The following is a 26,694-nucleotide window of genomic DNA, read 5'->3' on the forward strand; positions in this document are numbered from 1 at the left end:
TCCAGTACTGTGTGCTTTTATTTGTATTGCCCAAGATGTTCCAGCTTTGATTGGGAGGTCATTTACGTGACTCTTGAAGTACCCCATTGTCATTGATGTGTGTGTTTATATGCATATGAGTACATTTTAGTTCTTTCTTCCCTTTATTTTTTGGCATTATATGATGCTTCTGAAACATTCAAATGTGGACCTGAATATTTTGGTTTCTTTACTATAGCTATATGTATCTGATAGGATTACAGTGGAGAAGATAAAACTGTGACTGGAGAGCCATATCCAGGGGATTGACTATAAACAACATTTGTAGCCTGTTTGTGAGGTCCCCAGATAACTACTGCTTCCCCTTGGAGAAGCAGGAAGGACATGCCTGCTTAGACTGCTGGTTCACATTTGAGAAGCAGAAGGACATGCCTGCTTAGGCTTTAAGCATGGTGTGATGGAAAATCTTGATTGCCCACCTGACTGTATTTAAAGTCACCATAGAAACAAACCACTGGGTATGGCTGTGAGGAATTTTCTAGATTATTAATTAAGGTAGCATGATTCGTCCTAAATGTGAGCTACCATTCCATGGGATTGGGGCTCAGGATGAATAGAAAGGAGCAAGGGAACCGAGAAGCTGCAGATACAAATATGAGCTGCCTTGTGCTTTGGTGCCGTCCCCACTTTGAAAAGCTGTGTCACTGTCCAAATAGACCCTCCCCTCAGTTGTTTTTTGCAGGGTATTTTGTCAAGGCCGACAGGAGAGCTACTCACTCACATTCCACTGAAACTTTAACATTCATATTGCAGTACCTCTATAGAAAAGAAATATTATCTTTATGTAGGCAATCGTCATATTAAATTTTATTAATTGTGCTGGAGTTTGTTCATTCTCAACTGGGGAGAGACTTCAGCTGGTCAACTGGTGTTATGAGGAGGCCACTAGAGTGATCCTGGCTGCCCGGCAGCTCAGCCCCAAAATGATCACACAGAAATTATATTATTTAAAACACTGCTTGGCCCTTTAGCTCTAATTTCTTATTGGCTAACTCTTACATATTAATTTAACCCATCTCCATTAATCTGTGCATTACCACGAGGTCGTGGCCTACCAGCGAAGTTTCAGTCCGTCTGTATCCAGTAGGGCTACATGGCTTCTCCCTGACTCTGCCTCCTTTCTCCCAGCATTCAGCTTAGTTTCCCCCCACCTAGCTAAGTTCTGTCCTATCAGGCCAAATCAGTTTTCTTTATTCGTTAGTGGTAATCACAGCATACAGAGGAGAATCCCACATCAAACTGGCCTCTGGAGTATAGTTTCTTTCCTTCCTAGGGTCTTTTAATTTTCCCATTTTTTTATTTGTGTGTGTGTGTGTGTGTGTGTGTGTGTGTGTGTGTGTGTCTGTCTGTCTGTCTGTCTGTCTGTCTGTCTGTCTGTCTGTCTGGTCTGCATGTAGAGGCATGAACACACCATGTTGCCCATGTGGAGGTCAGAGGACAATCTGTAGGAGTCGGCTCTCCCCTTTCACCTGGCCTGAATATGAACCGAAGGCATCAGGCTGAGTCATATACCTGCCTCTGCTATAGATATGATAGATGTTTGGCTGGAGGGCAGCTTTGGGAAGGAAGAGCATTCAGAGATAAGGTTGTGGCCAGCAGTGCTGGCCCTGAGCACCAAGCCAAGGCATTATGAGTGGCAGCTTGTGTGTGGAGGAGTGGCGAAGACTGATCACTTTTACAGCTCACACAGAGGAATTGAAGTCTGCGGTGCTTCCCGCTGTGTGCAGAAACAGTACTCAGAGGAATGGCGGAGAGAAGATGTAAGAGGCAATTCTTTGCCCAGAAGGATTTGTGCATAGATCAGGTTCTTTCCCAGAAAACTAGAGAAGAATTAGTGATTAAGCAGTCTGTTTGCTAGTAATCTCAATAAGGAGCTTGTCTTAGTATGTACCCTGCCTTGCCGTACTTACTGCTATCGAGGCTATTAATTGAAAGGCGAACTAACTCTGTCCAGCTTAGACAGTTATGCAAGCCAAATAAATGGAGTCCCGAGTTTTCATTTCATCGTTCTGTTTATGCATTTGTGTTGTGTCACAGTGCCTGTGTGGAGGCCGGAAGACAACTCTTGGGCATCAGCTTACTATATAGAGTTGAAGATGATCGTGAACTCCTGATGTCCCTACTTTCCACCGCCTGAATGTGATTATATTTTTATAGTTGTCCCCAGTTAAGTTCAAATTTGCTTTCTGTTGATCTGACAGTCTTCTCTACATGGTGATTTTATGGAGCTTTGAACAAGTATGGTGCTTCAGAGGTCCTGAGAACAGAAGGGGGTTGTCATGGAGCCCTGATTGTGTAGTGAATAAGCGTGGGATCGCCTGCCCCCCATTGACTGCTGGCATTTATATTCCTCAGGTCTTTCCCTGTAACTGGAGGATATCTTCCACTATGGTTTCAGCTATCTGCTTTGGAAGATTGGAAGCAAAGTTGCTGTAGTGCTCTCCCCTGAATGGCTAAAATTATTCTTTTTTTTTGTTTTGTTTTGTTTTTTACTAAAACACTTTTGGACCAAGTCACCAGTTATGGATTGATCCTCTTTGCCTGTGGGAGTTCAGCCAGTCTTGGGTGCTGTGACTCCCGGATTTGGTTCAATGGAGACAGATCAGCTTTCCTGTGTCACGCTCCATATCAGTTCTCTGTGAGTGAGGAAGAACTAATTTAGTCCAGTGGTGTGGCCTTGCTTGTCTGGTAGGTCAACCCGCCAACCAGGAGTATCTGCTGGGCTCCTTTCTGAATAGCCTTCCTCATTTGGAGGGTGAACATTTCATTAGCTTGAGAGGAATTCCTTACTGATTTTTTTAAATTGGTAAAACGAGCACAAAAAACCCCCGCTTTGTGAAGTTCTGAGTGAGCTTAAGGGATGGAAGATCAGTGCCCCGTTTTCTGAGCAGGGTCTTTAGTTGCGTCTGCTTTTCCAAATCCCAGCTCTGTGGGTTTGTGGCAGTAGCTGTGTGCCTTGTTCTGTTGCGGTGGGTGCTGCTTGCTCAGTAAGGAGAGCTTTAGGAACAGAATATAGGAAAACAAATTCATCTGGACTCTTCCCATGTGGCCCCGCCATCAGGGCTGCCAACCTGGGGACTGACTAGCACCTCTTTTTCATTCTCCTGTCACATAGGTGGTCGTTTGCCTGTGATTCAGTGACTCTGAGACATGAAAGAGTATAGGAACCCATATATTGACCTATTTGATTAAAATTTGCATTTTAGGTCGACCACAAAATGGTTTCTGTCAAAGCATGTTGAATGTAATTATACCACCTTGTATTGGGATAAGTTTTACTTTTTTAAGGTATTTTTTTATCCTCATGATAATTATTTTATCTACATTTAAGCATACAGCAGGCGCTCTAGTTTTCTTTCAGTGTTAAGGTAAACTGATTTTAAGAACAGATTTAGTGTGTGTGTGTGTGTGTGTGTGTGTGTGTGTGTGTTTGTGTGTGTGTGTTGGGCCTGAGTGTCCACATGTACCACATGCCATGATCCAAGGCAACAGGAATCCTGGCATGCCCTGTAATGTAATAACACCCTCTTTGGTGCTGACGGACAGTGGCATTCTCCATGTGTGGTGGAGCTGCCTTGCCATCTTCAATGCTATATACCAATAACAAGCTTGATTTTTCTGCTTTGCTTTTGGGTCCCACTACTTTGCTGAAAGTGTGTATCATCAGTGTCTTTAGGGTTTTTTCAAACAGAATCATGGCATGTGTCAATAGAGCCCACCACAGAAGAACCAATAGAGGCGATTCATACCTGTGTCGTTTTCTCCCTTTTTTTATTTCCATAGATCAGGCCTTGATTTCTAGTTAAAAAAAAAAACAAACTTCCTATTTCTTTTAATTTCTTTTGTTCTCACTCTGTGCTTGTGTCTTCAACACAGAATCTTAGATTCCATGCCACAAAAATCTAGTGGCACTCAAGAAACAGAACCTCTCCTGAGTAGAAAGGGCTGCCAGGGTTCCTGTGGCTTGTTCCCAGGAGATGGTATTTTACCTGGAGGGAAAACTCTGGTGGCTGAACCTGTCATTTGTGTAGAATCCTACTTCTCATGGCCCCATCCTGGCTCTCTTGTTTGAATTTGATATAAGTGACTTTCTCTCCTTGAACATCTAGAACAGGTTGCTCATCCAAGGACCACTGTTTTTATTTTCAAGGCTTTAGCCCTGTCTTTCATGTCTGTGAGCTTTAATATAACTTCTACATGGGCAGATGTCACAGTGTGTTGAGTACAGCGCTCACTGTTCACACAGTCAAGGGACCGGTTTGGAGGGATTCATGGTTCATGCAAGGCCAGAGCTCTGCTTTAAGTTGCAGTGAGATTGAAAATAAAGATGGAAAAAATACTGATGTCCAGAAAACGAGAACCTTCTATGATAATATCTCTGTTGAAGTAATTTTCCTCTTGTATATTATTGGTGTGGGAGAATGGTCTGTATTCTGTCAATTATATTTTAAATAAGCACTGATTGGCCAGTAGCCAGGCAGGAAGTATAGGCGGGACAACCAGACAGGAAGTAGAGGTGGGTTAAGGAGAACAGAAGCATTCTGAGAAGAAGGAAGCTTTTTCTGCAGTTGTGAGCCCACCACAGAAGAACCAAGATGTGACTACCTCGCAGAAAAAGGTACTGAGCTATGTAGTTAGCATAGACAAGAATAATGGGCTAATATAAGTTATAAGAGTTAATAAGAAGCCTGAGCTAATGGGCCAATCAGTTTATTATCAATCAGTTAATGTAGACCTCTGTGTGATTTCTTTGGGACAGAATGACTGTGGGAACCTGACAGGACAGAAAACTCTGACAACATAGGATTGCTAGCATAAGATTTGACTGGAAAATAGAAGAGAAAAACCTTGTGTTTTCCGTCTTTTTCTGAGACTGAAACAGGTTTTTAGTTCAGTTCTTTCCTAAGTCCTCCATTCTCAGGTGGTCCAGTTTCCTGGGGGCGTGCCCTCTGGATGTGCCCTCACTATCTAGGCAGAGTCACCTCTCTGTCTGTGCCCATCCTCTCAGTTCCTGTGTCCTTTTCTGTCGCAAGTCTGTGGTGACTCTGCCTGCTCAAAGGCTCTCACACCACCCAGTTCCTACTAACCCCTGTCACCTGGGTGACAATAGGCAGATGTTCCTGTCCTACAACCCAACACCCAGCCTGACCTGCTCAATACCTAACTTCCCACCATGTTAGTTCTGATAATGACTTCATAGCTGCGAAATCTCATGTCACCTGTTGTTACCAACTCTTCCCCATGATCCTTCCTCCATCTCCCCTCTTTCCCTCACTTGGATTCAGCCATGGTGACTTGATTTCAGTTCCTTTGCAGTAGCCTCCATACTTCTCCTTTTCTATCTCTATTTGTTTAGCAATATTCCTTCATTTCCCCATTAAGTTCCACTTCTAAGGTCTTAGGTCAGAAAGTGCCCTATTGTTGCACCACACCATCGTCTGGTAGCCCACTGTATTGGGATATAGAGTCCTTGGCATGAAGTAGACACTTAATTATATTTCTTGAGTGAAGAAGTGAAAAGTAATGGTATTTATGGATATTTTAAGTGCTGCTTAAGAAGTCTGAGAAGTGGCCCATCTAATTTGTGTGGCCAAAATGCCATGGCTAATACGCCACATTGTTTCCCTGAGCTCTCTTGTTGTCTCAGAGCTGTTTCTGGTCCACTGGATTATCTGATAGGCCTGTGGTAGGCAATGTATTCTCTCTGTCTATGTTTTGCAGATGGAGGAACAACCTTCTTGATGTTTAGCCTCTGGTATTGCCTTTTACCTTTTCGTTTTAAAGATTTATTTTCCTATTCTTAGTTCTGTGTATGTGTGTGTATTTGTGTAGGGCAATGTGTGTGTGAGTGCAGGTACCCATGGATGCCAGAAGAGGGTGTTGTACCCCTAGAGCTGGAGTTACAAGTGATTATAAGCCACCCAAAAGTGGGTGTTGTGAAATGAACCTGGGTCTGCTGGAATGGCAGTAAGGGATTCTTAGCCACTGAAATATTTCCGGCTCTCTATATTGACCATTAAACATCCATCAACTCCTCATTCCTTGAATTTCATGACAGGTGATGAAAATCATGAGATGGTAAGATAAAGATGGTAAGTATTCACAAGGATAAAGAAATACTGAAAAAAAAGTGAAACTTATTCCAATACAAGGTTGTATAATTACATTCAGCATGCTTTGGTAGAAATCATTATTTGATCAGCCTAAAACATAAATTTTAGGGGGCTGGAGAGATGGCTCAGTGGTTAAGAGCACAGGCTGTTCTTCCAGGGGACCTGGGTTCAATTATCAGCACCCACGTGGCAGCTCACACCTGTCTGTAACTCCAGTTCCAGGGTATCTGACACACTCACAGAGACATACACGCAGGCAAAACACCAGTGCACATAAAATAAAAATAAAATTACTTAAAAAAATTTAATCCTATAGGTCAAAGTATATTTTTAATAATGACTTTATCTATATTTGAGCATACAGCTGGGACTCTAGTTTTCTTTCATTGTTAAGGCAATTTAAAAAATCAATTTGTAACAAAAGATTTATTCTATGTGTGTGTGTGTGTTGGGCCTGAGTGTCTACATGTACTACATGCATGGAGGAGCCTGCAGGGATCCCCAGGAAGTGGAGTTGTAGGTGGCTGCTGAGAGCTTTCCTGGGGTCCTTTGCAAGAGTAGCAAACAAATGCTCTTAATCTGCGAGCCATCTTTCCAACCCTGGGTTTTTTTTTTTTTTCTTTTAATTTTTAGTTTTTAAGGTGATTTTTGTTGTTTCCTTTTGATTTTCTTACTTTTGTTAATGAGAAGTTGTCTTATTTTCCTATCAACTTGAAACAAGCTAGAGTCATCTAGAAAGAGGGACCCTCAACTGAGTAATTGCCTCCATCAGATTGGGCCTCTGGGGATCTGTGGGGCATTTTCTTGACTAGTGATTGATGTGCCAGGGCCCCACCTGCTGTGCTGCTTCTGGACAAGTGGCTGGGTTGCATAAGAAAATAATCAGAGCAAGCTGGGGGGCAGGGGCGGCCCAGTGAGCAGCATCGTTTCATGGAGTCAGTTCCTGTCTTACGTTAAGCCTTGGTTTAACTCAATATGACCTGGAATCTGTAAGCCAAATAAACCTTTTCCTTCTTGAGATGCTTTGGTCTTGGGGTTTTATCACAACTATAGAAACTCTAAGATATGGATCTGTCTCAAGGCGGTAGAATGTAAACTGTCAAGACGACGTCAGCTTTTAGCTTCTTTTGGGCATCATTCTGTGCAGTATCAATCATCTGAATCAGAAACATGTGTCAGGATTTCACTTTCAGTTCCCTGCCTCTATCACTTATGGACACACACGTCGAGTCCCAGAAATTTGCTCTTTTTAGTTAGCACTTTGTATTTTCAATAGGTTCCAGAGTCTAGAGAGCCAGGGCCCATTGTTGGTACGTTTTGAGCAGGGTCTAGATGAGAAGACTCACACACCCACTTGTAAAGGTGTCGTCTGAAAGCTGCAGTGCTGCAGTAAAAGGTGACGGTACTGATTATGGCTAAGCTTGAGCACAGTCGGTGTCCCTTCCAGTCACAGAACAGATGATCAACAAGGAGCCTTGTTCTCAGAAGGCGTACACTGGCCTTCGGAACAGTGGCCTTTTGAGAGCTGACAGGCCGGAAGGAACTAAGCAAGTCTCTGGTCCTTTTATTCAGCCAAGTTCAGTTCTCTGGAAAGTCCTAGAAATGGGCTGGTGGTGCTTGCACCTTCACCAGGACTTTTACTCCCTGCTTGTCTTCCTTAAATGGCCAGGAGCAAGGAACCAGGACCAATTGTAGTGTTTTTGGAATTTTTGATGACATAGTTAATACCATTAATCCTAGTACTTGGGAGGCTGAGGCAGGTGGATCTCTGTTGAGTTCTAGGCCAGCCTGGTCGAGATTATATTGAATTCCATGCCAGCTAGAATTGTATAGTGAGATCCTGTCTCAAGAACAACAAAAAAGAAGCAATCCTAACACTAGCTGTTTTGTGAGCCCTGCTTTGTTTGGTCTTAGAGTTAATGAAATCACCACAGAGAAGGGGAACATGCAAGATGTGGAGAAACTGTCTCACAACAGATTTGACTCTGGACCAGATTCCTGAAGGAACCGGATTTCATCTCCTGTTCACAGCAGAGCTCACTGGGCATCTTCGGATCACCTTTGGTGTATACCTTACCATCCATGCCTGCAGATGCACTGTTCCCAGTTACAACCCGGACTCCTGGGAGCTAGCTCCATCTCACTGAGTAGAAACTAGTTCTAAATAGGGTGGGTGACACGCCTATTCCAATTGTTTGGACATTTGAGTGGTTACCATGTCCATAGTGTATATTAGCGTTTAATATTCTCAAGTGTAGCATGTAAGTACCCTGCAGTCCTTGGGACAGCCCTCATCAATTAATGGTGCCTCATTTAGAATCATGGCTTTGTCTGTGTCTTGTCCTGTGCTTCATCATAATATATACTGACGGTGTTGCCCATTGAATGCAGTGTGGGTGTAATTACATTCAGGGAAAGCCAAGTTTGAAGCCAGCTTCTTGGGTGGCTTCACCGCTCCAACAATGATGATGTCATTCCTTTTGGGTTCTCCATCAGAGTCACCCTTTCTGGTGTGAAATGTGGGCAAAAGTTCTGACAAGGAGAATCAACCTGAGCTATTTCAGTCCCACGTAGGAAATACTTCACAATTCGTAGTCTATTCTTGTACTGGCATGTAAGTTCTATCAAAGAAAGTAGGAGATATGCTAAGTACATTAAGTCTTAGCATCACAAAAGGAGACCCGAGAATCCCAGAGCTGTGTCCTAATACCACTCCAAGGGATTATCCTTAGCAAAGTGGGAAAATTCGTAACTTGAAAAAGTTTTTTTTTTTTTTTTTGTAAACTCTGAAGCTTTTGGAGAAAAAAATTTGCCCACCATGAGAAATCTACATAAAGGGTTTGATCTGAAATTTAGATAAAATAAGCAGAGGATCCTGGGATGTTTGCTGATTAATACTAGTCATTCAGTTTGAAATATGAGCTAAAATATAGCAATATACAAACATGTTGGGCATAATGATACATTGCCTGGAATGTCAGCACTTGGGAGGCAGAGACAAGAGGATTGGGAGTTCAGGTCCCTTCTCACCGACATAGCACAGGCTAGCTTAGACCATGTGAGATCCTGCCTCAAAGCACAAAACCATCAACAAGATGTCAGTTGTTATTTCAAATGGTAGAGAGGCTGCACTGAGCAGTATGGCTTGTTAGCCAGAGATGATTAGCTGACTACCAGATTTGAATAATTTGAAAACCAAGTACAAATTTAGCTAACTGTAAAGGCAGCGGGAACAGATTAGGAAAATCCAGCCAAAGCTGGTTGAGAAAATTGTTGATGCTGAAATGACTCAGAAGGTTTTTTCCCCTAAAAGGCCTCTTGTGGCCAACTGAGAAACAATTCGTTAATCCTTTGACTCCAGTGAGCCTATTTCTAGCGGTTATTTCTATGGAAACGGTTAGCTCTGAAGATGCATAGTAAACATGGGAAGTGACCCAGATGGCTTCTAGTATATGCTGCCGTTTGTTTGTATGGTAGCCTGTTGTGCATTTGTGTTGATGATGTCATGCTGACAAGGCACATAATGTATGCTAAACAGACTGCAAGAAATACAACATGAGATTCACATTGCTCTCAGGGAGCTGTGTGAGCTCTGGGAGGGCTAAAGACATCCATCGCGATGTTCACTACAATCTCCCGTGGAATTCCATGTCGGGTTCTCCTTCCTTGGGCTTTATTAATTATAGAGCTATCTGTGAGCATGAGAGATTGTTTCTGTAACTGAAGCAGTTCAGTACAGTAAGCAAAGCCATATTCAAATGTATGAGTAACTTGGCAACTTTTTACTCCAAAGAATCTAATGAATCTAGTCCTTTTAATTCAAAATAATGAAAGAACTAGTCATATTAAATCTAAACATCAGTGGTCCCGGGGAGCTATTTGCCCCTCTTGTCCCAGTCTGAACAGTGTTCAACTAGGAAGGAGTGTGATGGGAGGAGGACTCGGGCCAGTTCGTCTGTGGAGAAGAAGGGATATTAATATAAAGTCCCATACAACATAGAAACCACATCAGCACAGAAACCTTAGCTTTTTGCTTAGTTTGAAATTTGAGACCTGGGTGTAGATGTATAGCCCTGAATACCCAGTATGCCAGGGCTTGACCTCTGTGTCCCAGAAGACGTAGATTCAGGTGTGAGAGATGTGAGGCACTAAAGCTGGCTCTCAGAAGTCAGATTTCTAGCCTACTGCCTGATCCATGAAGTCATAGGGCTGTATCAGTGAACTGGTCCCTTAATCATATAGGTCTTGTATCCTTTGTGCTAGGGCTGCTGGAGCGTGCCTTTCTTTCCAGCACTTGACAGGCAGAGGCAAAGCCAGGCCAGTTTCTGTGAGTTCAAGGCCAGGCTGGTCTGCACAGGGAGTTCCAGGCCATTTAGGGCTACATAGTGAGATCCTGTTGAGAGAGAGAGAGAGAGAGAGAGAGAGAGAGAGAGAGAGAGAGAGAGAGAGGGAGGGAGGGAGGGAGGGAGGGAGACAGGGAGACAGGGAGACTTTGAATTTATATTTACTACAAGTCTGCCTCTCAGCTGTACATCTAGCTGCATCTGTTCATAGAGCTTATTCTAGCTGGCGTTCTGTGAGTGAGGCATCTTGGAAAGTGGTGGACTTTCTCTACCCACACGAGGCCCTCTTCCTATCCCAGAATGTTATGCTCTGGTGGTGATATACATAATAATGGCAGGTGTTTGTCTAATGCATCATCAGTAACTCATCAGACTTAGATGGTTTAGGATTCTGTTTTTGTTTCAAAAGTCTCAGATGACCAAAGTTGACAAGAAACATAGAAATATTAGTGCCTTGGTCTCCAAATTTCCCCAGTGAGTATGTATCCCCGTCTAAGGCTTTCTTCCTCCAAAGGCTTTATTAATAAAACAATGAGTGTACAGGATTTCCAGCCCACTTCCTCTTAGAAAGAACAGGGTGGAACAGCCTGTACAGGAAGGGCCCCTGGCCTCCACGTCCGGCTGTGGCTCTCTGCTCTTTCAAGCTGTAAGGAGACTTCTGGGAGGGTAGATGTAACCTCTGAGCCAGTGATGGTTCTTTGCCCACTCTTTGGATGTGGGAACACAGAATTATCAGTGTGCCTGGGCCTATGGGCCAGGCAGAGAAGTGGGCTTAGTCTGGGAGCTGACATCTCCAGGGTCACCCTCTTTGGCTTCTGTGATGCTGTTGGGGCTGGGGCACAGACACAAAGGCTGGAGATGAGACTCTGAAGTAAGACTGGATTTCTTAGGTTCTGGTGTTGGATCACGAGCTCGGAGCTGAGATGGGTATAAAGTTATTGAAAGGAGATTCTTTCAATTGAGAGCAGAAGAAGCAGTCTTCCCCAGAGATGGTCACACCAATTGCTTATCCAGTACCAAGTGGTCAGCCCTGCAAACATATGTACAAGCAACGTTATACAGACCGAGCAGGTTGTATTTGTATATTTAGGTATATATGTGTGTGTATATATATATATATATATATATATATATATATATATATATATATATACATGTATGTATCCATATATGTATATAGTGGTGATTAATGAAAAAAGAGGCTTTGCATTTGAAAGAAAGCAAGGAGCATATAGGGGGTTTGGAAGAAGGAAAGGAAGAATTGATATAATCCCCCAAATAAAAGAAATAAAACAAATTGTTTGGGCTTCTGATTGGGAGCAGAATAAAACAAAACAACAAAAACCTTTGTAGTATAGCAATGAAAATTTATGTGACTGGGCTATATTAGCTGTGCAAAATACATTTAAAGCATGGTGTGGAAATGACTGAAGGAGTACAAAGCACCTTTTGTTGCCTTAAGTGCTGGCATTGACAATGCAGCTCAAGCAGCACTGGGTCCGAGAGGTAGGCAGCAGGCTTTCCCATCTCTGAGGCTCACTGTGAAAATTCAGGCTCTTCCTGTGCTACAGATTCTTCATGCCCCCAAAGCTCAGTTAAGGCCCCCTCTGTACCTGATAAATGTAGTAGACTAGGTATACATAGACTTTTACCCTGGGATGGAAATGAAGTTGTGTTGAGTTCAGCTGGAACAAGGCAATCGTCCTCCTTTCCTTAACTGAGACACATTGCATGGAAGAATGAAAAGAAAACAACCGTAGCAAAACAGTGTTGTAGTTTAGCTGGCAGACTGATTGCTTAGTGTGCATGAGGCCCTGGGTTAGGTCACAAACGTCCCATAACCCAGGTGTGGGCATGGATGCCTGTCCTCTCAGTAAGAGGGAGGGCGAGGCTGCAGGATCAGAATTGAAGTAAAGATGAGGCCAGTCTGGGGCTGGAGAGATGACTCAGTGGTTAAGAGCATTGCCTGCTCTTCCAAAAAAAAGGTCCTGAGTTCAATTCCCAGCAACGACATGGTGGCTCACAACCATCTGTAATGGGGTCTGGTGCCCTCTTTTGGCCTGCAGACATACACATGGACAGAATATTGTATACATAATAAATAAATATTTTAAAAAAAAAGATGAGGCCAGCCTGAGATAATGAGACCATTCTTCAAAAATGGACATGTAACAAAGAAAATAAGGCTGAACATACCACTCAGAAGGTAATCCCAAAGAAGGCATTAAGAATGAAGTTACAGCAAGGTGCATGTGTAAAGTAAAATGTGTGAAACAACCTTTCTGTTTTCAGTCTGATGACTGTTCTTAGATCATAAACTCTTATTTTATTGCTAAACTGAACCTTTGAAATGAAAATCTGTCTAGCTATTTCCTTTTTCAGATGTAGGAGTCAAGGCCCAGAGATGGGGAAAACTTTTAGACCTGGCACATCATTGTCCATCGTTATTCACAGAGACCAGGCTTCCAGATGTTTCAACTAAACATCTGAACAAAGCTTGAGACACCAGATTCCTTAGGAGCTAAGTTTTCAGGCCACATCTGGAGTCCCAACAGCAAAGGAATATAAAAGACCATGAACATCATTCTTGCCAGGGCCCAGCAAGTGTCCTCAACTTAGTGTGAGGTTCCTCAGCCAACATTTGCCTACTGCCTAAGACTAGCCAAGGTACAATACAAATGACCAGACCCTAAGATGTCTCTGGTTGTTTTTGATGGACAGAATTTCAGAATGTCTGTGTGCCTACAGTGAGCTGAAACTGTAGACGTCCCTGAGGATACAGAAGTGACCAAGACTGGCGTGCATGACTGCCATTTTGTCAGCTTTGTTTTTTTTCCTACTGATTGGATGGCTATCATTTTTCCAGGTTTGTTTCTTTTCCTACGTGATCATGTCAGTATATTTGATACTTTAAAGAGCATTTATATGTTTAATATTATATCTTAATTATTTTTGTGTGAAGATATTTTTTACTATCCTCATAGTACTCTATGTGGTTGCCTCCTAAATTTTAGACTTTCTTTTTTGCATTTTCAACGATTATTGAATTTTGAATTTTAGTGGTAGAACTGGATCAAATGGTAGAAGATTCATAAGGCTCTGGATGCATAGTGATATTCTTCTCAACATGGGCCTATTCATATTCAGCTTAGTTTATTAATCATTCACAGGGCACAGTTCTCAAAGTGCTGACTTCATGGGAAGCATATGGAATTGTTTCTGGTTACATTTCTGTTCAAGCTTACTTTCCTTCTGGATTTACGCATGTCTTTGTTGCTTGGTCCCTATAGCTGCACTCCGTGCTCAAGTGAATTGAGATAATGACTTAGGTATTTAAAGGACAATCAAAGGAATCAGTCACCAGCTTACGCTCCTGTCATTGTAAGTCCAACAAATCCAGACCTGATCCATGTAGTTACAGAGAAAGGTGGATCTGCTTTGCTTAGGAAGGAACGTGTGAATTTGAATTGATACAGAGGCAGCCATAAACCACTGCTGGAGCTTAAAATATAGCTCAGACTGGTACACGATGCAGCTGTCTGCCTGACTGTAGCTGTCTCATTCCCCAGTAGGCATGTGGTCTTGAAGTCTAAGTCTTTTTTATTGCTTGACTCCAGGGCCTGTTTGTTTGCATTTATTGGTTTCTTTTCTTACTCATTTTTTGTTTCCCTTTCCTTACACAAGTTCTCGTTCTATAGCCAAGTCTGTCTTCAAACTTGATCCTCCAGCCTTGGCTTTGAAGTGCTTAGATGATAGACACGCACTACCACCCCTTGTTCAGTGTTTTTACTTTTGAGAAAAAAAAAATACTGCCTTACCATTCTGCTGCTCTGATTGAAGTCTATTTGGCATATCCCAAGAGCTTGGTGTTTCCAGATAGGAAGATGGTTATAAATGTGATACCCAAAAATGTGCACTCAGACAGTGGGTAACTATGCAAGGACCCGGTCGCCTGAGATATGACTTGTATGTCAGATGCCTGGGTATGAAGAACGGCGCCGTCAACCCTCATTGTAGGGCATGTGGTGGAATGATCATATAAAGAATTTCAGATTTAGGAAAACCTTGGTTTCATTGATGTTGTGGAGATTCCAAAAGACTTTCTCGCTTAGGCAGAGAGTGGTCAGTGTTTGTTCTGGCTCAGCATCTGCCCTAGCAATGACACGTGGAGCTCCCACGTGAGTGTTTACGTGCCAGACACTTGTACTCTTTTCCTTCCCTCCCGCTCCTTCTCATCTTTACTGCCCATAAAAGTTAGTGGCAATATATGTTATCTGGCAGATTTTTAAAGTAATCAACAGTACGTACACTGGAGTTAAGGGAGATAGTAAGATTAGATGTCCTGCTAGAACACTGGATGAATTCAGCATGCTGCAAATGAGTCTTTTCAAGCCTTTCAACTTCAAAGGGACTTTTTTTTTTATTAAAAGAAAAAGAAAACTTTGTTCTTCTCAAAACTCCGTTCCATAGTTTTATGCTCATAGCTTCTTAGTGAAGCCATTTGACACCTCTTTTGCCTGCATCCTACAGGCCAGGTTCCAAAGGGACACCACTTTTCAGAGCTAATAATAATCTGACTTTGGTCAGAGTTATGTGGCCTTCCCTGTTGCCCTTTCTGTCTTCTCACATATTTAGAGTAATTTCAGTGTAAAGTCATAAGCATTGCCTCATGCTTGGAAATTAGTTTCTTCATTTTACAACATGGTTATTTTTCGCTGTTCCTAGTACATACATGTCCTATATTGTATGTTATCTGAAATGTTTCGTGCAGGTAAAAATTTTGAAGTTAATATAACTTTATTTTTTTGACATGTGTAATGTATGTTTGTGGTGTGTATGCAGGTGCACATGTGTGCGCTGCATGTGTGCGTGGAGGCCACCTGTTGACATGAGGGCTTCTTCCAGCACTCTGACTTTGCCTACTGAGGCGCTGTCTCTTTCTTAGCCCTCTTTGCCTCTTGGGCACTGGGATTGCAGGCAGGCAGTGAGACCCGCCTCGGTTTTCCATGTGTGCTGGGGATCTGAACTTGGTTCTCATGTTTTCTTTGCAAGTGCTTCATCTACTGAGCCATTTCCCTGTTCCTAAACAGCATGAACTCTTAAATGGTGGTACCCTGGTTTTAGACGGACCATCCGTTTGGTGTCTCTAAGATTTTTGGATGCAGAAACACACACTATATTAGTTGACTGTTGGAAGGTAAGGCAGGAAATTTTTGTAGAAAGCTCCAGGGAGAACTCTGCGAAGGCTCAGTTGACTAGGCCACGCATGTCTGTTCTGTGGCTGGCCATCCATTTCACAGCTTGCTTACCTAGCGTCTGTGAGGGAAGTGTGCAGTGTGGATGGTGCCGGAGCAGCGCAGTGGGGAGATGAACTGGCATGGTGTTTGCTTTAAAGTTAACGAGGATCAGACAAGAAAATTGCAAAGGTCATTGGGGGAAAGCCCTTTTTCCTCACTAAGCAGGATTAGTCACCCTCCTCCGCACTCCCCCCCCCCCCACTTGGTTCTGCTTTCCCCAAAGCATTAATTGTATGGCACTGTAATTGTCTGTTTATGTTCTCTCTCCAGTAAACTAGCTGGCCCATCTTATTCTTCTCCATGCCTTTTGCAGAAACACAATGCTAGTAGGTTGTTTTTACCCGTCTGATCCATCTGTCTGAAATAGTAAATTAGAAGACATTGTTGGTCTGTACGTATTTCAAAATATTGACAAATATTTTGAATAGGCAAAGGGGTTTGGGAACATTTTTACCCCCGAGTGTAAAAATTTGTTCATTTAAAAGTAATAATAGGGGCTGCTTAGATGGCTCAGAGCATGGGTAAAGGCTCTTGCCATGCAAGCCTGGTGAACTGAATTCAAGTCCTGGAATAAAGGTGGAAGGAGAGAGACCCAACTCTAGAGTTATCCTCTGTCCTCCACACATTTATATCATGCACACAAACCATACTAAAAATTGAAATAATAATAATTCAGACAAATCTGACTTCCTGTGACCCCACTTTTCCATGACTTTTACATTCCAAAGAGGAGGTGGGTCTGAGGCCTTCCTGGTGGTCATAACTAGTGCCTCCTCAGGCTGCCACCCTTCATACACCTCTTCTTCTCAGTTTTTTTTTCTGTGGCTTGGTGTGTGTGTGTTTGTGTGTTTGTGTGTGTGTGTGTGTGTGTGTGTGTGTGTGAGAGAGAGAGAGAGAGAGAGAGAGAGAGAGCGCATACATGCATTTACTGAGAGCTGGCAGTCAACGTGTCTAAGGACCCAGCAGTGATGCACACATGGGCTGCACCCTGCCATCCTCATCCTAGAAGTATTATCAGGAATTAGCATCTTAGAACGTACAGAGTCAGCCTTGCCTTTGCCCTTTTTCTTGGGGCTAGCGGACACACAGTCCCATGAACAAGTTGGAAGGTTGTTGAATGTCCCTTGTGCTGAGGATGCTCTGGCTTGTAGGATGGAATCTATGCTAAACACTCACTTTGATGGGCGATGTCTCATGACCTCTAAGTGCCTGGGACTCAAAGCACAGCCCACATCATGAGGATGTAGCAATGGATGGGTCTGGATTGCCCAGTGCATTTGGTTGGAGCTAAGGAATGCTTTGTGGAATGGCTGTGTGACAACCCTACCCCCATCCCCATTTTGATGGCTTTGCCAGTAAGTTTGCTAGTTTACAATATTAGTCTCTGCAGTTCATTGGCAGCATAGCCTGGAGCTAGTTACTTATGCCTTGAGACACTCAGAATCCTCTCACCTAAACTGGGGCCATTCGATGGAACCTGAGTAGTTTTGAGGAGTGAATAACATCTGTGAAGTTCCTGTTCCAGGGTGAAGGATAGGGTAGGCCTTCGAACACAATGCCTGTTCTTAACACTCAACACAAAGGATTTTCTCATTCTTCAGCATCTTGGTTGTTTTTTTAAATATCCCATCCTTACTGACATTTTAATGAGTCCACATTCTATTCAAATCCCGTAAATTTTACCTGTATCAGAATAATCCTGTCTCTTTGTTATTTTTCCTGTGTGGCTTAGAATAAGTCTTGAAGCAGAGCAATAGCAATTGTGTGTGTGTATTTATATATGTATATGTGTATGTATATGTGTGTGTTATCTACTTATTTTTCTTTTGCTCAATGTTTGATTCCAGCTACAGACCTCATTGGCCCATCCAGTTTGGTGATGACCTCCCACAGAGCGTCTTTAGCATAAAGAACTGTTTGTCATTGGCTAACGTGCAAAAGAAAGCCAGATGTATCTAACTTCAAAGCCCAGGTTCTTAAAATAAAACAAAACAGAAACAAGAAAATAAAAACTTTTTCATGCAGTATATATTATACATTGAGCCCTCCCTCCTAGCCCCACCTCTCTTCACCCCTTCTTCCCTTCCAGCTTTCTTTGTTATTCCCAAGACAGTTTCACCTCTGCATTTATTTTATGTGTGCAGGCATAACTTATTGTGACAACATAAAATCTAGGAACAGCAAGAAAACATATTTGTCTTTCTGAGACTGGTTTAATTCAGGTAATATTATTATCTCCAGTTGCACCATTTTTCTGCAAATGCCATAACTCCATTCTTTCTTATTATGGAAAATAATATCTCTGTGTATGCATCCACAGTTTTGTCCATCCATTCTTCTGTTATTGGACACTTAGCTTGGCTCCATTATTTAGCAGCTGTGAAAAGTGCCATCCATAACAAGCATCAATGCGCAAGTGTCTCTCTGATAAGTTGACTGAGAATCCTTTAAGTAAATAGTCAGGAGTTGCAGGGCTGACTCATTTGGAAGATCTACATTCAAGTTTTTGAGCAACCTCTGTACCTATTTGCATAATGGCTAGACAAGTTTACATTCCCATCAGCGTGTGTGAAAGGTTCCCTCTGCCCACATTCTTACTAGAATTTGCTGTTGGTTTCCTAATGACTGTCTTCTGACTGGGATAAGATAGAATCTCAAGTAGTTTTAACTTCATGGCTAGTGAGGTTGAACATTTTTCATGTTTTCTCAAGTACTTTTTTAGACCTTCATCCATAAATACTTTATCTATATCCCTCCTGCCCCTCCCCCTTTCTTTCCCATCTTTCTCCCAAATTCATGACCTCTTCTTTTTTATTATTATTGTTACATTTATATGTCTATGTATGTGTGTATACACACACAAACAAATGTATGTACAGCCTGCTGAGTCTATTTTGCATTGCCCATAGATACATGGGTCCGGGGATGACCACTTGGAATTGAACAACCTATGTAGAGCTTGTTCTGCAGGAAAATGATTTTTCTTCTTTCAGTAGCCATTGGCCACCTGTAGTCCTTATCTAGGGGTGGGACCTTGCAGAATTTCCCTTGTCTACGTAGTTATGTCACCTGGTAGTATGCTGGTCTCGGGCAGGCAGGCCTATTGGTGAGTGTTCATGGTTGCACTTCTCCTGTCTTTTCTAGGGGGCACTATGAGGCAGCTGGCATCCTGGTCCCCTCTTCCTTGATATTCCCTGAGCCATCAGAGTAGGGCTTACATGTCAGATCTCTGCATCTGGTCAGCTGTGGATCCCTAGAACAGTCTCCATCTGTTGCAAATAGAAGCTGTGTAGGAGGCCGGGCCATGGACTGATTGACTGCATGACCCGGGCTAGGCTGTGTGACTGAGTGTTAAGGCTGGCGTGGGATAGGTGGGTTCCAGGTAACACCCCTGGCTTGGTGGACCTCACATGTCTACTGACAATCAGTATTTCTTCTTTTGTTAGTTGTCTGTTCATTTTACAGCCTGTTTGTTGACTAGGTTGTTCGATTTCTTTTTTGTGTGTGTTGAGGTAGCGTGAGGTCAACATTGGGCTTCTTCGATTATTCTTCCTTTTCTCTTTTTGAGACAGCATCCATCAGTGAACCTGGAGCGCATTTATTCAGCTCGGTTGGCCAGTCAATGAACTCCAAGGGTTTGATGTCTCCATTTCTCTTGTTCTGGGGTCTCAGATGGGCACTGCCACACCTGGCTTTTATGTCGGTATCAGGGACCTGAACGCAGATCATTATGTACGGCAGGCCCTCTCCCAGCCTCTGGATTGTTTGATTGTTTATAGTTGAATTTTCTGAGTTTTTCAAATGTTTTGGATGCTGCTCGTCCATCAGGTGCATGACTTGCCAAGTTTTCTCTCACCCTGTATTCTGTCTTTTCACTTAGTTAACTGTTGCTGTTGCTTTCGTGACCCAGGAGGTCACTTAGTGGGTTGTTGACCTTGTTTTCCATAGCACTTCAAGTTCTATTCAGAAAACCTTTACGTGTAGCCACATCTTAAAGTGTTTTCCTTGGTTTTTTTACTCTCATAGTTTTGAGTTTTAGGTCTTTTGGTTTTTGTTGTTGTTGTTTTGTTTTTCAAGACAGGATTTCTCTGTGTAGCCCTGCTGTCCTGAAACTCACTCTGTAGACCAGGCTGGCCTTGAACTCAGAGATCTGTCTCCCTCTGCCTCCAGAGTGCTAGGTTTAAAGGTCTGTGCCACCACTGCTTGGTGAGTTTTAGGTCTTAGGTTAAGGTCATGTGTTTGTTTTTGTAAGGGTGAGAGATGAGGGTTTAGATTTATTCTTTTACATGTAGACATCTAGTTTCCCAGCAGCATTTATTGAAGAAATTCTTTTCTCTAAAGATTATTTTTTGGCTTCTTTGCCAAAAGTCAGTTGGTTGCCTGGGTTTATATCTGGAGCCTCTGTTGTCTCTGTCTGCTTTTGTGCCTGCACTAGGTTGGTTTTGTTGCTGTGGCTCTGGATTTGAAATCAAATATCTGGAGTCTTTTGTTCTTATGAATGAAGATTTTTTTTTCTATTTCTGAGAATAATGACATTGGGATTTTGATGGGGATTGCATTGGATCTGTAGCCTGCTTTTAATAAGATAGTGATTTTTACAATATTATGTCTTCTGGTCCATGAGCATGCCTGGGGAACATGGCAGCAGGGAGGCAGGCCTGACACTGGAGTAGTAGTGTTACGTCAGACCTGCAAGCAGGAGGCAGAGAGAACAAGAAGGAAAATGAGAATCCTGAGAATGTCGTGGGCTTTTGAACCATGAAACCCCAACCCCAGTGACACATCTCCAACAAGTTCACCTACTAATCCTTCCCAAACAGTTCCACCAACTGGGGACTAATAATGCATATGTGCCTATGGGGGCCATTGTCATTTAAACCACAAGAGACTAGAATGCTGTTCTCTAATCATGACTCTAGGTATTGTTTTTGTTCTCATTTTCCCCACCCTGGCACCTGTTCTTGGTGGGCGTTTTATGAAATTCTGTTGTAATAGTGGATAGATATGCACTAGTTGTGTGGTTGAACACGTGGTCTGCTCTTTTTCATTTTGAAGTTATATTTGCCTTACTTCCTCTTGTCTTTAATAGAATCCGAGATAAAATAGCTTGAAGTTGATAAGAGTAAGGTGAAAATTGTTTGTCTGTACCAGTAGCTAATGCTTATTAAGTGATTGTTGGATAATAGGTACCAACTAAATACTTTTGGTTAGCATGTTGGTCGATCGATCCTTGACTCTACCAAGGCATGTGTTGCCCCATTTCAGACTTTGTAAATTGTATGTGAGTTATGCTTGGAAAGAGTCTGTGCTTAGAAGCAGGGAGATTTCTGTAGCGGTGTCAGAACTGGGCTTCCTTCAATGAGTGGTCTATGGCTTAAAGCTTTCAACAGTTGCTTCTGGTTTCTATTATTGTTGAAACTTCCAGAGGCAGAATTGCATATTCGACTGAAATATGAACATTGAAGTTCAGCATATTGGTCATTAGCACAGCAGTTGTATTGTGTGCGGCATCCAGCACGGCTCCTGGGATGCTCCTGACTGGGAAAGCAAGGGGATGAAGAAAAGACAAACACATAGAAAAGCTTGGATGCAGCTGAACACAGAGGAGGCATTACACACAGAAAACAAGGTAGCAGGTTTCTGGTATACACCGGCATCCAGGAGACAAGTTTAGATAATCTTGGTAGGGGTAGTGCCTAGGTGTCAGTATGGGGTCAGGGGAGCTATGGTGGACATTTTCTGCACACATTATCAACATCCACATCTGGACTTAGAGGAAGGCCTTGCCATCCCTCTGAGCCTCAGAGATTGGGGAGCTTTGCCATTCATTTTCCCCTGTGGCTGAGGGGTTGGAGTCCTTGACATGGCTGTACCCATGTTAACAACACATATTCACTCAGGGCATTCTCCATTCCCCATAGTTGTGGGTACATAAACTACATGTTACTTAGATTAAAATTATTGTTTTTTGGGGAAGTCCTTGTATCGAAGCTAAAAATCTCATACTTTACAGTGAAAGATTATTTCGTTATTTATTTTCTCTCTTTGAAAATGTAAAAATTCTGTCCATTGTTCCTCATAATAGAGGAGATCTTAAAATGTCAAATGTTAATGGTTTCCCTGTTTGTTCTTTGGTTTTCTCCTAGATTAAATTCTCCACATGAATTTTGTATCTTCAATTTTTAATGTCTTATTTATTGATCCATGTGTATATTTCTGGGTTCTAGAAATTGCCCATCTCCTTGTCATATCTTAGCCTATGTTCTGAGAACTCCATATGGGCCTAGTGAAGGATTCAGATGAGCGAATCTCACTGTCTCTTCAATGTTGTCCCAAGATCGCCATCGACGTTCTGGGACTTTTCCTTGTGTTCCTCATTACCCTGTTAAATTTTTAGCTATTGGAGTTCTTTGGCTCTGCCACTTCCTGGCTGTGACACTGGGATGCTCTTGCATCCCTTGCCTATGTGATTGTCTGTGAAATGAGCTGAGGGTAATAGCATCCTGTTGGCCAAACACCAGCATCTTCTGTAAAGAACATGTGGAGACTGAGTGCTCATCCATGCTTAGCACGGCGGAAGGGATCATCACAGTTCTGCCTTTATTTCTTCCAGAGGTGGCCAGGTGCTGGGAGAGCAGCGCTATGGTGGCGCTGAGGTGGAGCACTGAGGTGGCATACTAAGCCAGCCTTAGACAGTGATCACAAAAGAATTTCTCAGGGGTTGTCATACCCCAACAAATTAGCCAAGAGGAAGAAGGGAAAGCAGGATTCTTCACTAGAGAGGCTGAGGGTTTTTCACAAGAGATGGGGCCTGAAGTGAGGGAGATGAACGGAAGAGCAGACAGGGACCAGGCATGGAGGTCTTGCTTTATCAGCCCAAGGGACTCCCATTCAGTTCCTGGGAAATGGGAACCCACAGAGGAATCTGTGTGGAGAAGGAGCCATGCTGACTTGTGGAAACAGAATTCCACTGGAGATTCAGAGGGACCTCTGAGAAGGTGTTCTGAGGGTTCCTAGGGGTGGAGAATGGTAGGGTCGAGAGAGATTGCGAGGTCAGCACCATTACATCACACTTGCTTTTTAATTTCTGGGTCATTTGAAGCAAAACCAAAGAAAACCAAAGAAAGGCAAGGCTGCCTGTGCATGGACTAGATTAGCTGCAGTGTGGAGTTCTCACGTGGAAAAAAGTCTGCTGAGACAGTAGTGTGAGGTTCCCATTGTTGTGGTTCTCCCTACTCCGTGTGTGTGTGTGTGTGTGTGTGTGTGTGTGTGTGTGCATGCACACAGCAGTAAGTGTGGATCTAGTCTGGGCAGGTAAGGAAAATTCTCTGGTTTTATAGAAATACAAAATTGTCTTTCTTTACAGCATGTGATGAAAATACTGTTTTTTTTCTTCCGATTTTTCTCTTGTTAGCTTTGTGTCTGAGGTTGTATTTTTTTTTCTTGACTGCTTTCTAATTCTCTGTCGAGATATGTGGTTAGTAGTTTAAAAAAAATGAAAATGCATCAGAAAATGATTCACATGGAAAGTCTTCACTCCTAAGTATGTGCGTATAAACAGGAAATATGTACCATAGCAACCGACTGCTGGCTTTGACTGTAGTGCTTCGCTGTGCTACTTGGAGTCATAGAAATACAGCTGTGTTGGGGTGGGGGCAGCCATGAAGTGAGCGTCTGTTTTCTAGAGTGAGGAGAGACCTTTCTTTGCCATCTCATCTGGAATCACTTCCATCCTAGAGAGCAGTTTGGATGTTGGGGCTTACAGCCCAAGTGAACAGGTGCATAGCTAAGAATGTGCCAGAAAGTGACTGTTCTGGAATCCTTTCAGACCTTATTAAAATGTGCTGAAAGGTGTGATCCTTCACCGTTCCCAGTGCAGCCTTACCTAATGTTGGAGGCATGAGGACAAAAAGAGGCAGCTAGAGCTGATCTTACATTTCCACACTAAATACAGGCACTGCATTCATGAAGCCTCTGGCAGTGGACAACAGGTGGCCAAGACTGTGACCCATGAGAGAAGAGGGTAATTTGAAGGTCCCCTGTCCTGTCCTGGTATTTGACTTGTGCCCATTTTCTGCCGAAGTAGATGTGGCCAGCACTGGGAGAGCCTGCTGTCTCATAGCATGGAGGTGGCAGGTCTCTCAGGGCCACTGAGGCTGGAATTCGCACAGCAAGATAATGGAGAAAGAAGCGCTTGAGAGTTGAGATATCCATAAGATCATGGATAGCAGAGAGTAGCTGTATCCAGGCAGAGAACAGAAACACAGATGCAGGAAGGTGTGTTCCTTGAGCCCCTGAGCCATGCTGGCGACAGATTGGCACAGACACATCTCAAGGAGTAAGGACAGGATTGTTGAGGAAGGCCACTTGCTCGTGCTAGGGAAATAAAGATCAAAGTGAATCCATCTTAAACAAATGTAGACCCTGGAGTCACAGTTGGTGAGGTCGATCAGTAATTTAGCTGCCACAGCTGAGCTGAGCCCCTTGACTTGTCTACTTCCTGGCAGAAAGGAGCACGTGGCTCGTATTTAGAGCAAAGGTCAACAGGGCGACACAGGCTGCCTGGAAACCGTCATTGAGGATCCCGGTCTCTTGTTCTTCTCGGAAAAGACCCTAGGACTCTTTGGAGAAATGACTTCATCCAGAACAGAGAAAGGACAGATACAAGATTAAGTCCTGAACATTTTTTAATGTGAGCAAGAAAGAAAAATAAGGATAATAAGTATGTTGAAAATACACAGTAGACACCCTGAGGGACTCTCCCTGGCTAGGTCTGAATTCCAGTGTAAAGCACAGGATTTGTCATGAGAGAGCAGGACTCATGTGTTTGTACGGAACCCAGCTGCTTCACTGGGTGAACAAGGATGGAGAGTGCTGATAAGGAACTAGTAGTTACGTGGAAGGAACATTGGAGTCTGTGCGCTGCAGCTGTCTAAATACGGAACAGGAAGAGGTTAGGATACCTGCGAAATTTTCTCCTTTTTCACCTCTTTTCTGTCTTAGGCAGGGCCTCACTATGTATCTCAGGCTGGCCTTGAACTCATGATCCCCCTGCCTCAGTTTTCCAAGTGTTGATGTGACAGAGGACAGGAGAGGGGATTTTGAGGTGTAGGACAAGGTATTTGGGTGGTATTAAAGTATTTTCCCCTAGATGAAGTATTTGTTGTAAGGCGAAATGCGTGATTTCTTTTTATTGAATAAAGTGGGTTTTACTTTGGGGTCAGGACAGACCTCGTACCTTCAGATGTAATATTCAGAGTTTCTCACTTAGGGAATTTTCCAGCTGAGCAAACATAAGCCATTCTGATTCATCCAGAATTAGCCAAGGAAAGGTCAGAGAAGCTGAAATGGAAATGCTCCATCAATTTAAAAGGGAGGAACTACATTCTTCTCTAGGTGTTGTGGCAACAAACAGGTGCTGTGTGTGTTTCAGGTTAAAGAAAAATAGGAGTGAAATACTAACCCTGGGATGGATCCCAAATTGGAAGAAGTCTCATAAAATTTTTGTTTATTAGGGCAACTGAATACGGAGTGGGTAAAGCATCTGTGTCAGTGGTACCAAGGTTGATGATTGCGTTGCAATTGTATGAGAGTATCTCTAGTCTTTGGGAATAATCTCTGACGTTCTTCGAGAAAAGGGGCCATGATGTGTGAAATTGATCTTCATGTGACTCAAGACAAAAGTGCTAAATGTGTGTGTGGGAGAGAGCAAGTGAATGTTCTGCCATGATAAATATGACTTTCAGGGCAAAGAAATACTGGGTATGTGAGAAAGATAACGGTTCAGTTGCCCTGGTATGGATTTTCTACTCCAAGAGTAGACAAAGGCGTTTCTGCATCTGTCGGGTGGAAAGTTAGACCAGCAGATCTAATGCAAAAAGAAACAATATTGGTTCCAACTCCTAAATGCAGGGGTTCAGGAACCACAGGATGGGGAAAATGAACCCAAGGCTACTGCCGGCTGAGCTGTATGCCAACCTTCTCATTTCTTCTTTGCCACTTGGTAGCCGAGTGGTTTGGGAGGAAGTTTTCTAACCGTTGAGAACTTCAACTACTGCTACGTTTAAAAAGAATATTCCCCAGAAGTATCATATCCTCAGGATTGTGGGGTTCTAATGAGGAAATGCACACTACTGCTCTTTGGAAATTAGAATGATTTCTTCCACAAACACTGGCTTACTACTTAGAGCTTTGATTAGAGATGAAAAATGGCTCAGGCCAAACTAGAGATTTCCTTTAATTTGGGTGGTCATTTCTCCTCTTAAAGGTGAAGATTTTACCCGATTAAATGAGTTTCTTTCCGTAAAGGACTCTTTGGTTCTTTTGTTGACTTCTCTCTCATTTCCTGCCTTTGTTATTCCAGGCAAAGCTTACGTGGCTGAAGGAGCTGGGACCTTTCCGGCACAGTTGGAGTGCAGCAGGGTGTGTATACGAGGTAGCACAGGTAAGTGAAATTGCGCCTCACTCACTCTCTTTGAGACCTAGTGTCCGACCCTGGTGGCGGTGAGAGATTGTTGTCTTTTGTGGTAGCTCAAGGAAAAATCAGCTAAGGAAATGTCCCAGGCTTTTTCTTTGTTTGGGGCCAGCACCCAGCTCTCAAATTATGACGCAGAGACTCCTTACTAGTGATAAATACTTAGCCTATTTAGTCTGGTTTCTGGCTAGCCCTTTTAACTTAAATCAAGCTGTTTCTCTTTATCTCCTTTTTCCTAGGGGATTTTCCCTTTTCTTTCTGTATGTCCTACTTTTCCTGCCTCTTCTGTGTCTGTCTGTCTGGTGGCCGCCTGCCTGGCTGGCCTTAGGTATCTCTCTCTTTCTCCCTCGTTCTTTCCTCTCTTCTTCTCTCCTCTTCTGAGCCAAGATTTCATGTAGGAGGAGGCTGCATGTTTGTCCTGACTGCCC

General features: G+C 43.0%; 1 protein-coding gene across 7 annotated transcripts in view; it reads left to right on the forward strand.

Moving 5' to 3' along the window:
• Positions 1–26,694, forward strand: part of Sgms1 (sphingomyelin synthase 1) — a 265,051-nt gene that overhangs the window by 70,859 nt on the left and 167,498 nt on the right. For all 7 annotated transcript variants that reach the window (XM_087907991.1, XM_087907994.1, XM_087907990.1 and 4 more), the window contains one exon: positions 26,156–26,236. The gene's annotated coding sequence lies outside the window, so the exon portion shown is untranslated. The remainder of the gene's footprint in view (positions 1–26,155; positions 26,237–26,694) is intronic.

This window comes from Myodes glareolus, chromosome 7 (genome assembly GCF_982192425.1).
Source record: "Myodes glareolus chromosome 7, mMyoGla1.1, whole genome shotgun sequence".
In the NCBI taxonomy this organism is placed as follows: Eukaryota; Metazoa; Chordata; class Mammalia; order Rodentia; family Cricetidae; genus Myodes; species Myodes glareolus.